Source organism: Glycine max, chromosome 11 (assembly GCF_000004515.6).
Source record: "Glycine max cultivar Williams 82 chromosome 11, Glycine_max_v4.0, whole genome shotgun sequence".
Lineage (NCBI taxonomy): Eukaryota > Viridiplantae > Streptophyta > Magnoliopsida > Fabales > Fabaceae > Glycine > Glycine max.
Window position 1 is genome coordinate 9,513,212 of NC_038247.2, and position 10,236 is coordinate 9,523,447.

Below are 10,236 nucleotides of genomic sequence, written 5' to 3' on the forward strand. Positions count from 1 at the left end.
AAGATAGCTTTTGTTGTATGCATAACATCCAAATTACCAACCAAATCAAAGCCAATAGAAAGCAACCAAGTTTTCAGATTCATCATATTTAATTAAATTTTGTTTCAATTAGTGATCTGAATAATTTATTAAAGCTAACTCCGTACGTATGCTCAAATGCTAATTTTGTTCAAGTCATTATCTTTTGTGTCAAAAAATATTGGTGCATTAAAAGAGTGAAACATAATCAATCTATTGAAAATATCAACAAAAATAAATTTTAACAATTTTGTTGAGTTTAATTTTTTTCCCACTGAGATTGTAAAAGCTACATTCTCAACCAATAAAAAATCACGTATCTATATCTTTTAAGTTGTTATTATAAAAATAAAAATAAAACTTATCTTTTAAGTAGTTATTATAAAAATTAAAAAAACTTATTATACATAATGATGTTTTATTAAATGATAGTGTAAAAAACTCTTTGCATTATCAATGCATAAATTATTTTCTAAATTTTGTTAGAAATTTTTTAGAAAATGAAAAATAATTGATAACTAAAAAATCCAAGGATAATAAGTATTTGTTAGTTTGTTATTTTTAAATTTAGATAAATATAAATATCTCCATTTTTGTAAACAAGTAAAACAAAATTGTTCGTAATGTGCATTATATATTGTAATGTATATATTTTATCGTTTCAGATAAATACTTATAATCAAATGTAGAGTTTTCAACTTACTAAAAAGTTATATGTTTTTACATCATTTGTTTAAAAGATTTATAAAAAGTAACTATATTAAATAAATATAAAAAAATTGAAAATATTAAAATAAAAAAGAAGAAAAAAAATGTTGCAGATCATTTAGTTTGAGGGGAAAATATATTTCCATGAAAATATATCACCATATTATCATTTATTTCTTATTTAATTTAAATGATTTTTTCACAAAACAATAAAAGGGAGATTTTATTATCTCCGCTATTTAATGAACAAGATTTTAAAATCAAGAACAAATCATAACTTTAAATTATTTATAAATAAACTTTTATTAAACTAAATCACTATAAATGTTTTTCATGGAAATAATAATTAAAATAAATGACGTAATGCTTATTTATTTCTAAAAATCAGTAGGAAAAAAAAACCACAACTGATATAATGAAAGAATTTTTACATTATATATAAATATATAAAAGAATATCTATAAAGAGTCTGGAGAAGTCATAGTCCTCTTTGATGAAATTTTAATTGTATTGCTTGTCAATGTAAAAGTATATAATATTTTTCTTTTTCCAGGTCCTCAACCACAAAAATGAAGTGTTTTGTATGCTTTTATCGATGTTATCATTAGTACTTAATAATTAGTTGATTATGTATGCTTTGATTAATTATGTACAACTGTGCAGCCATAATGTGAGAACGGAGAAGGCTAATATGTAAAATTAAAATTCCTATAAATGTTTAAAATCAAATAAAATCATTTGATTTCAAATTGTTTATGTAAAAAGGTAGTTTTCATACCAAGTTATTTAATGATATTATATATGGTTTAGGCTTATATTGATAATATTTTTTTAATTTTATTTCGTTGTCTGGGTTGATTTTTCTTTTCCCCTCTAGTAGTCTCTAGAGGAAACTTGTACGTATTGTTTAACAAATCCTGTACGTGAGACGTGGGTGTGATTATTGATTTCTTGAGGCGAAAAAGCAAAATATGATGGATTTAAAACTATTTCACGTTACTATCCTAACATGAGATATTTTCAGCGACATGAAATTCTCATATAAAATATAAATATCACAGCAAGTCAAGGACTCCAGAACAGAAATGTATATATGATTCACTTGTTTTCCTTTGTTTGTAATAATAAAAAATAAATACAGAAAAATTTATAACAACTCACACATCATATTTAATCAAATTTATTTATGATTTAACCATGATTTATGAACATCTCTTTCAATATGGTGTAATCTTATATTACGTGCATTATATTCTAAATGCCTGATCCTTTGGATAAAGAAATACTAATTTAGATCAGGGAAGGAAGGCTTGTTTTGTTTTGTTCCCATATAAAAATAGGGAAAACCACTAACTTTTGAGCATGTTTGAGATAGTTTATTTTTAAAAAAAAAATTAATTATTTTTTTAGTAAAAAGCTGTTTGCAAAAATGTTTTGGACAATAACTGAGATTTGTACAAAGATTTTTTCTCAATAGGTTTTTTCTTGCATCTATGATTTTGATGCTTAAAATTATTTTTCAACATTTTTTCGCTCTCTAAAGGACATTATTTTCAAATTACTCCCAAAGTTTCCAACAACTCTTTTTCCTTTCACCTTTATACTATGTCCTTTTTTCGTAAGTTATTATGTAAAACTGATTTTTTGTTGTATCTAAACAAAATTAAATCTTAAAATCAATCTACTAAATAAGATTCTAATTATAATCAATTATAATAATAATAATAATTGATTATATATATATAACTAATTATTGAAATAATTTAATTTTTCACAATTGTCATTTGTCAAGATTCCATATCATTTATTAACGAGTTGCTTCAATTTTTTTATTAAATCATATATATCTTTTACGAGAAAATATTATTCGAGTCAAATAAAATTACTGTTAAGTTCTATATATACTTAACACAGATTAAAGTCGAGATGACTAACTAATTAAGTTTAAACAACTACTGAGACTAGCTTACAAGGCGAGACCACTAGTTATTAGATTTTAACACACCAAGTAAAACACTAGTTAAGATTCTAAAGATATTCTATCACCAGTCTTTTGATGCTTAAGTTTTATATTGATGTAAAGGATACAGTGCCCATCTATTATAATTTTGAATTATTAAATGTAATTAAAATATGTATCTAAATTAATATGAATTACAAAGTTTACATGAAAACATGTCACATTAAATGAATAACTAGAAATGAAAAGGCAGTAACAATATAAACATAAGTTTCCATTTCACTTTTCTGCTTAGTAACTCTTACCAGTGTTTTCCGTGCGGAACTTTCACCTTATGTCACAGCTAGATTGTAACAGAAAAATGTTAGAAACACTCTCCAGACATTATTTTCAACACTTTGATTGACTAATTTTTTTTAAAATCACTCGTTTTAAAAATGTCAGTGATACTCTCTCCGGCATTATTTTCAACCCTCTTTGATCCGGCATTATTTTCAACACTCTTTGATTGATTGAAATTTTTTAAAATCACTCATTTTTGTGGATTTCACTTAGCATTTAATAATTTTCTTTCCTAATTTAGATATGAGACCCATTTTATCCACTAAAATGGGTGATTTATAACTAATTTCAGTCAATTACATAGAAAATATTTGAGAGGATCGCTAACCTTCCTCACTTATAACCAATATTTAAAAAGATTTCTGAAAGCTTCTATTATCACTTTTTAGAAGATACTTGAATTTTGTCTTTCAAACAAAAATAACTGTTTATACTTTAGTGTGTTTTCATATTGTTTAGTTTTCAAATTTTGATTTTTTTTTTATATCAATAAGAAATTTTAATTATTACGTATTTTTAACCATAATAAAATTAATTTGACTGTAAATCACTATCTTCTCTACGTCAAAGGTAAAATACAACGAGTCTGTACAACAACAACGATTATCAACATCTGAACTGAACACAAGATGAACACATCGATAATATAAACATGCTGCCGCAAAGCTTATAGCTGAGGTTGGCCAGGCAGGAACATAGTTCAAACCTTCAAAACTTACCGTATGAATGCATGGCGTCTTTGTGCAAAAACTGTTGATTTGTTAACTAATAATCATTTAGGTCTCACCAAGTAAGATGCCCATATCTCATTAGCTGGAGGAAGAGGCTGAACCCAGTGCCCTGGTATTCGGCTGGATGAAGTTGCAAGGAAACAAAATCAAATAAGATAAATGTTTTATTTTAATTTTTCATACTCATTGATTACAATACATAATAGACATTAGCAAAACCAATACAGTTGCAGATAAGCCACATAATAGCGGTGCAATGCTTTAGGATAAGCAATAACTATCAAAAGTCGTAACCACAGCACTAACATGTGAAGTAAGGACATAGGTTGCATAATATAGTGTACAGATCCTTAGTGTCATAAAAGATGGTGGTGACTTTTAGTCAGAGTATTGACCTCTCATGAATATATTCTAATGACTTAAAATCCGGTGTTCTCTTTCTTAACAAAGTTTTCAAATGCAACCTAAGATATGCCCAAAGCGGTAAAATATTTCCCCAAGCAACTTTGGTATGCCCTTAAAACAAGGGTGACATTACATCGAACATTGAGATCTATAAGTAAAATGTCCCTTAAGGTCACCCCGATTTTTAAGCGAATACCAGACTAACCCAATGAATTAAGTATTAGCAGAATAGTTTCAATGTTCAATTTCTTACCTTCCTCCTGGTCTGATATAGGCATTCCATCCTCTTCTAACCTGCATGATATTGTTCAGCAGCTTTAACATTAACAATCCAGAATTTATAATGAACAAGCAAGTGAATTAAACATAAGCATAAAAAATATAACATCATTAGGCTATTAGTGTACCAATTAAGTAAAATTAGCAGCCTTCAAACACAAAAAGTTGATTAATTACATTTGTATTCTAAGGATAAGTGTTGTTTTGCAAGAGATGTAGAATTTAATAAATAAAAATAGTTGAGTTTACCTCAATAAGTGTACCCATATCATTGTTGCTTCCATGATAATAATGGTAGAACTCAATGGGTAAATTTGCCAAAGGATCATCGCTCCTCCACTGATCTGTCCTATTTTACTAGATTTCTTCTCATCAACTGCACCAGATCCCTCTTCAGTCACACTGTGAACTATTTGCTCTTTGCTTTCCTTTACTTCACTATCATCATTGCCTCTTTTTGATAGTTTCCCTTGATTCTGAATAGCTTTCCTGGATTCCTCGGCAGTTGCAATTGCATCTTTAGCAGCATCTGTTTCAACTGCAGCCAAAGCTTCACGCTCCTCTTCTTCCACAGCAGCTTGAACTTTCTCAAGAAACTTGTCATCCTCCTCTGGGAGAAAATGACCTGCATAATTTGAAAAGAAGCATGGAAACATCAAACATGAAAAGAAATTAAATGCTAAATACGTGAATATTACTAACTTTCGCATACACAAAATGTAAACATATGGAAAACTTTCCAATCAGAATAGCAATCAAAATCATTCCTATTATATTATCAAATTAAGAATGCATGGTTTCAAATTGATAATTAACAAAATTGTTTAATATATTTCTCATGATACATTTTTAAGGTGAATAGGTAGCTATTTGACTATAATAAAAAATGCTAAGCATTGGAGCTTGAACTCAAGTAACATAATTTATAAATATAATTAATCAATCAATCATAAACCAGCATTCAGGACTGTGAATTTAAGGTAATAAATTAATATAACAAGTTCAAAAGTTATATATGGCAGCAAGGGTGGAGAAAAAGAAACCAAGCAAACCAATAAGAGACCAAGTAATAATATGCACTAGAATCATAAGACAGTTAACTAGAAGCAGAGTGATTTTCTTATATATATACCTTTTTTTTCAACTTTTGTATTCTTATGAAGTGTAACTCTTGAAGCTTCTCCACTACCAAGAGCAGCTCAAGCTGTGATATAAAATAATGCAAGAGAATCAATTAACTAACACTAGTGATGGATCCAGAACCAGAAGATTTCTTTAGTGGGGGCAAAAGTATAGTCTATAAGATTTTCACAGATGAAAAATATTATTAGCTTTTACGAAATAAACAATTTCATGATAAAAAAATCAAAATGTCTAAGCTTCTACAAATTTAAAAGGATACAGAGAATAAAATTGGTATCGATTTATTTTCTCTTTTATGAGTTTTATCTTTCATAAGTTTTTATATTCTTTTTTAAAAAAAGTTACTTTGTGGGGGCAACACCTGTTTTTCTATGGGAACAAAAACACTAATTATTTTGACACATTCAAGTAAAACAAAAAAAAATTCCTTAGGGGGGGCAATTGCCCCCATAAATGCCAATGTAGATCTGTCTCTGACTAACACCCAATAAGAAGGTAAGAGGAAGTGATGGGGGATAAAAACAAAATGTCATGATTCATATCCAGACAGACAAAGATGAAAGCCATGCATATCCTTATTTTCTAAGAAATTTTGTGATGGGGGAAAAAAGACAAGCAACGAACCCTTTGACAGACTCAAAATGACAAAATACAAAGACAACAAAAGAGCAAGTAATTTGATGGTGAGGAGCTAACGAACATACAATGTTGAAAAATAAAGGGAGAAATTAAATGATTTAGGTACTTAATAAGTGCAACCTGAGCAAGAGAAATAAAAGAAATACATGCTATATTGCATGGAATGTTTGACCAAGTTCTTCAGAGTTAACAGCAAGCATAATTAGAAATGGTTTACCAGTTATTTGTACCAAAAAGAAAGTTACCCCAGCCTCTACTTTCTTCTCCTCTTCTTTGGCTTTAGACTTCGCAATTGCTTTCATCTTCAGTACCTGCAAATAGAAATTCCTCTGGCATTACTAAGACTTGCAGTGCAAACTGATGTAACTGCCAATATATCCGTAAGCAACTTCCGTAACAATGAATCAGCATTACCGTTCCCCATTTTTTACACAGAGAACAGTAAAGAAAACATAGTGGCAGTTAGCTCCACTCTTAATATCATGAACTGAATGCCTTTCAAGTAGCTCGCTCTTAAATCCGAAACTGGAAGTATATAGGCATAATATACAGTAGTGCACTATAATTATGTGTAGTGATGATTAAAGTATGGGATGTTTACCATACTCAACTAATAGTTCATGTTTATTTAAGAATCAATCCTTGACTTTTGTCAGAGACAGCAATCATAAATCTTTTAGAAAACTGATTTTTATTTAAAATTTAAAATCACATTAACATGGTATTTCATTTAGCCTCTAGTAAAGACAATTAAAAATTTCAGACAAAATAAAAGTAGGTATAGTTTGCAAAAAGCTTCAATACCTTGCTATTAGCAATTTCCTTGGCATGCTCCCTAGCGATTCATTCATCAGCTTTGCGATCCCTTTGTTCAAATTGCTCATGCTCCTAGAATTTCTCAACAAAGAAAGCAACCAAGCAAAATTATCTCTCAAACAGCAGCTACCATGAAGAGCAAAGAAAAAAGCCTAACAAAACCAAGCCAAACCAAAGCCAAGCAGAACAACCTTTGCAATCATCTCTGCAATGCGCTTCCTCTTCTTCCTCCACATTTTATTCTGTTTAGACTTGTTCACTTTATTTGCAAGCCTAGCCACAGAAGATTTCTCCTACCACGGACTCGCCTCGTCCGCGACATACCGGAATGGCTCCAGCTGAGCTCTTAGCTTTGACGTCAAAGAATTTGCAGCTTCCACAGCCAATGATTCTTGGGATTCTACACTAACCCTTTTGTCTTCTAAACATTTTACAAAACCAGAAAGACAAGGTTCGTTTGAAGCATGTTTTAAATCTTCCGAAGACCCTTTACCATCTTTTATCATCATCAACATCTCTAGCTCCTTCTGCCTACACAACATAACAACACCAAACTAATTCAACAAACATGATCATAAAAAAAGGCTAAAACATATGTTTAGTTCCCTAATTTGTTTTTCGGTTCTAAATTGGTCCCTTGTGTTTTAAAAGTTCTAAAATGGTTCCTAAAGATTTTTTTACTGACACGTTTGTCCTTCCATTAGTTTTAACCCAAACCGCTTTAAACCCGTGCCATTGGCAAGTCAACTGCGGCTCCCCTGCCGTAGAATGCAACTGTGGTAATGCGGTACCGCCGACCACCCTGGCAGAGTTTACGCTGACGCCAGCAGACTGAATTTCTTCGACCGTGAACCTCGTCGACAGTTACAACCTCTTCATGATAGTGGAACCACAGGGCGAAACCGGTGCTGAAAATTAAATCGTCAGCGGAGCCGAAGTCGCCGGTGACGCAAGTTTAATGCCGTTTGGGTTAAAACCAAGGGAAGGACAAACGTGTAACTAAAGAATTCTTTAGAGGATCATTTTAGAACTTTTAAAACATGGGAACCAATTTATAACCAAAAAATAAGGTAGGGAACCAATAATATATTTTAGCCTAAAAAAAGCTTGAAAATCACAATGTAAAATAAGAAGAACGTACATTGCCTTTGCGAGATTGAGAGTGTTTTGCAATTCTCTGAGGCGATCGCAGACATTTCTGTTGTCCCAAAAGGAAGTTGAATTTGGTGGTTCGGAGGGTAATATTGGAAACCATGGAGGAGGAGATTGAAAAGGAAGCGGATTCATTGGTATGGAGTAGTGTGAGATTTAGCGAACAGAAAAAACCCTAACTAGAAGACTCGATTGCAATAGCAATGCATTAAACAAATACAATTGATTTTGGTTTTCCAGTGCTATGGAATGTGACTCAAAGATGAAGAAAATGGAGCGAAGGAAGAAGGCAGGGAGTCAGTAAGTGAATTTCACCCATTTTATTATTATATACTTAAAATAATTAAATAATTTATTGTTAATTTTGAAAAATAATTAATGTAAAAATTTTAAACTAAATTAAAAAAAATTCAACAAAAATTCTCTCGCCTTTATTCTTTTCTATTTTTTTAATAATTTTTTGAAAAAGATTCATTTGACACAATTGATGTCTCATCAATTAATGGCGAAAGAAAGAGGGACTCAACATATTTTTTTTTATAAATTCTTTTTTGAAATTAAAAATAGTTTAAGTTAAATTAACATTTTAAAATTTTTAATTTTATTTATTAAATTTTATATTATAAATAATTTCTTAAAATTTTAAACTTATAAAAAATATGTTTAATTATACGATTAATCCCTTAATTATATTTTAAAGTTTAATCTAATCCTCAATTATTAAAAAATTAAATTTAATCTCTCAATTGTTTAAAATGAAACAATTATATCTTTCTCTATCATATTTTTTTATTTATTGGATGGAAATCGATAATTTTTCCTACAATTATTTATACAATCGATGTAAAACCTAAAAAATATTATGAATATTTTCTTAAAATTAAAAAATTTGAGAATAAATAATTAAATTCAGAATTACTAATTTAATTATTTTAAAAAATTATAAATGACTATTTTGAAATTTGAAAAATTTTAAAATATTATAAATGTGAAACTCACCTACCCAATCCCATTGGTATAAAGAATTTTTATGCAATTATGGCATCACAACGTCAACTTACATACAAGGTAAGTTTGTGATTAAAGTGTGAAAAAAGTTTCTAATTTCTATAGATTATTTTATGTATATGTTAATTTTAAAAAGTAACTATTATGAAAATCATTGTAGTTTTTTGTTCTTTCTAAAAATAGTTTATTCTCGTAGTAAAAATCATTTTTTTATGACATAAAGATAACCAAAGTCTATTTTATTTTTCTTAACAAAGTTTTTTTTTCCATACAGACAATCAGCAGAGTTGTAAATTGCACATTGAACTTATTGTTTATTGTAAAAATTAGATTAAAATACACATTTAATTCTTTATGTTTTCAATTATATTGTATTTGTTCATTTAACTTTAAGTTAAATTTAATCATTATATTTAGTAGATTTTGCAACTTGGATCAATAGCAATGCAACTGGGCAGAATGGTGTTCTACTCGCTTGCATTTATTGGTTCATCTGGAAATCCCACAATTTTGAGGTGTTTCAAGATCAAAGGTGGTCTAACTGGTAAGTTGCCAACCAAGTTAATATCACTCAATCAAGTCACAAAGATCCTATTTTACTTTCGTGGTGCGCTTATGGAAACTGTCGGTGGAGTTTTTACTTGGAGGAAACACGTTCCTCATTCCTTGAAAGTGTCCTCTTTCGCCTCACTCACCCAGAATATGAAAATATTGTGGTGCAAACTTGGTCCAATACCAGTGGCGATGCCTTGCATAAGCTCAAGCAACTTACTAATGAATCTGTCTCCTTCATCAAAAATATCTTTGGCAATATCTTCAAGGAAAAAAGTGCACATGGAACTCGCAGTCCAGCCAACATCAGCATTGATTCAATTTGAAAAGTCTTTGCAAGTCAAATATGATCAACTAGTACACAGGGAGGAAATCCTATGGTTCCAAAAATCTCGGGAAAATTGGGTTAAACTTGGTAATAAAAACACCAAGTTCTTCCATACCCAAACCATTATTCAAAGGCGACGAAATAAAGTCACAGGC

At 29.7% G+C, this 10,236-nt stretch overlaps 1 pseudogene; it reads right to left on the minus strand.

Moving 5' to 3' along the window:
* Positions 1 to 3,563: 3,563 nt before the first annotated feature.
* LOC100813068 (U11/U12 small nuclear ribonucleoprotein 59 kDa protein-like) lies at positions 3,564 to 8,484 on the minus strand (annotated as a pseudogene).
* Positions 8,485 to 10,236: the final 1,752 nt, after the last annotated feature.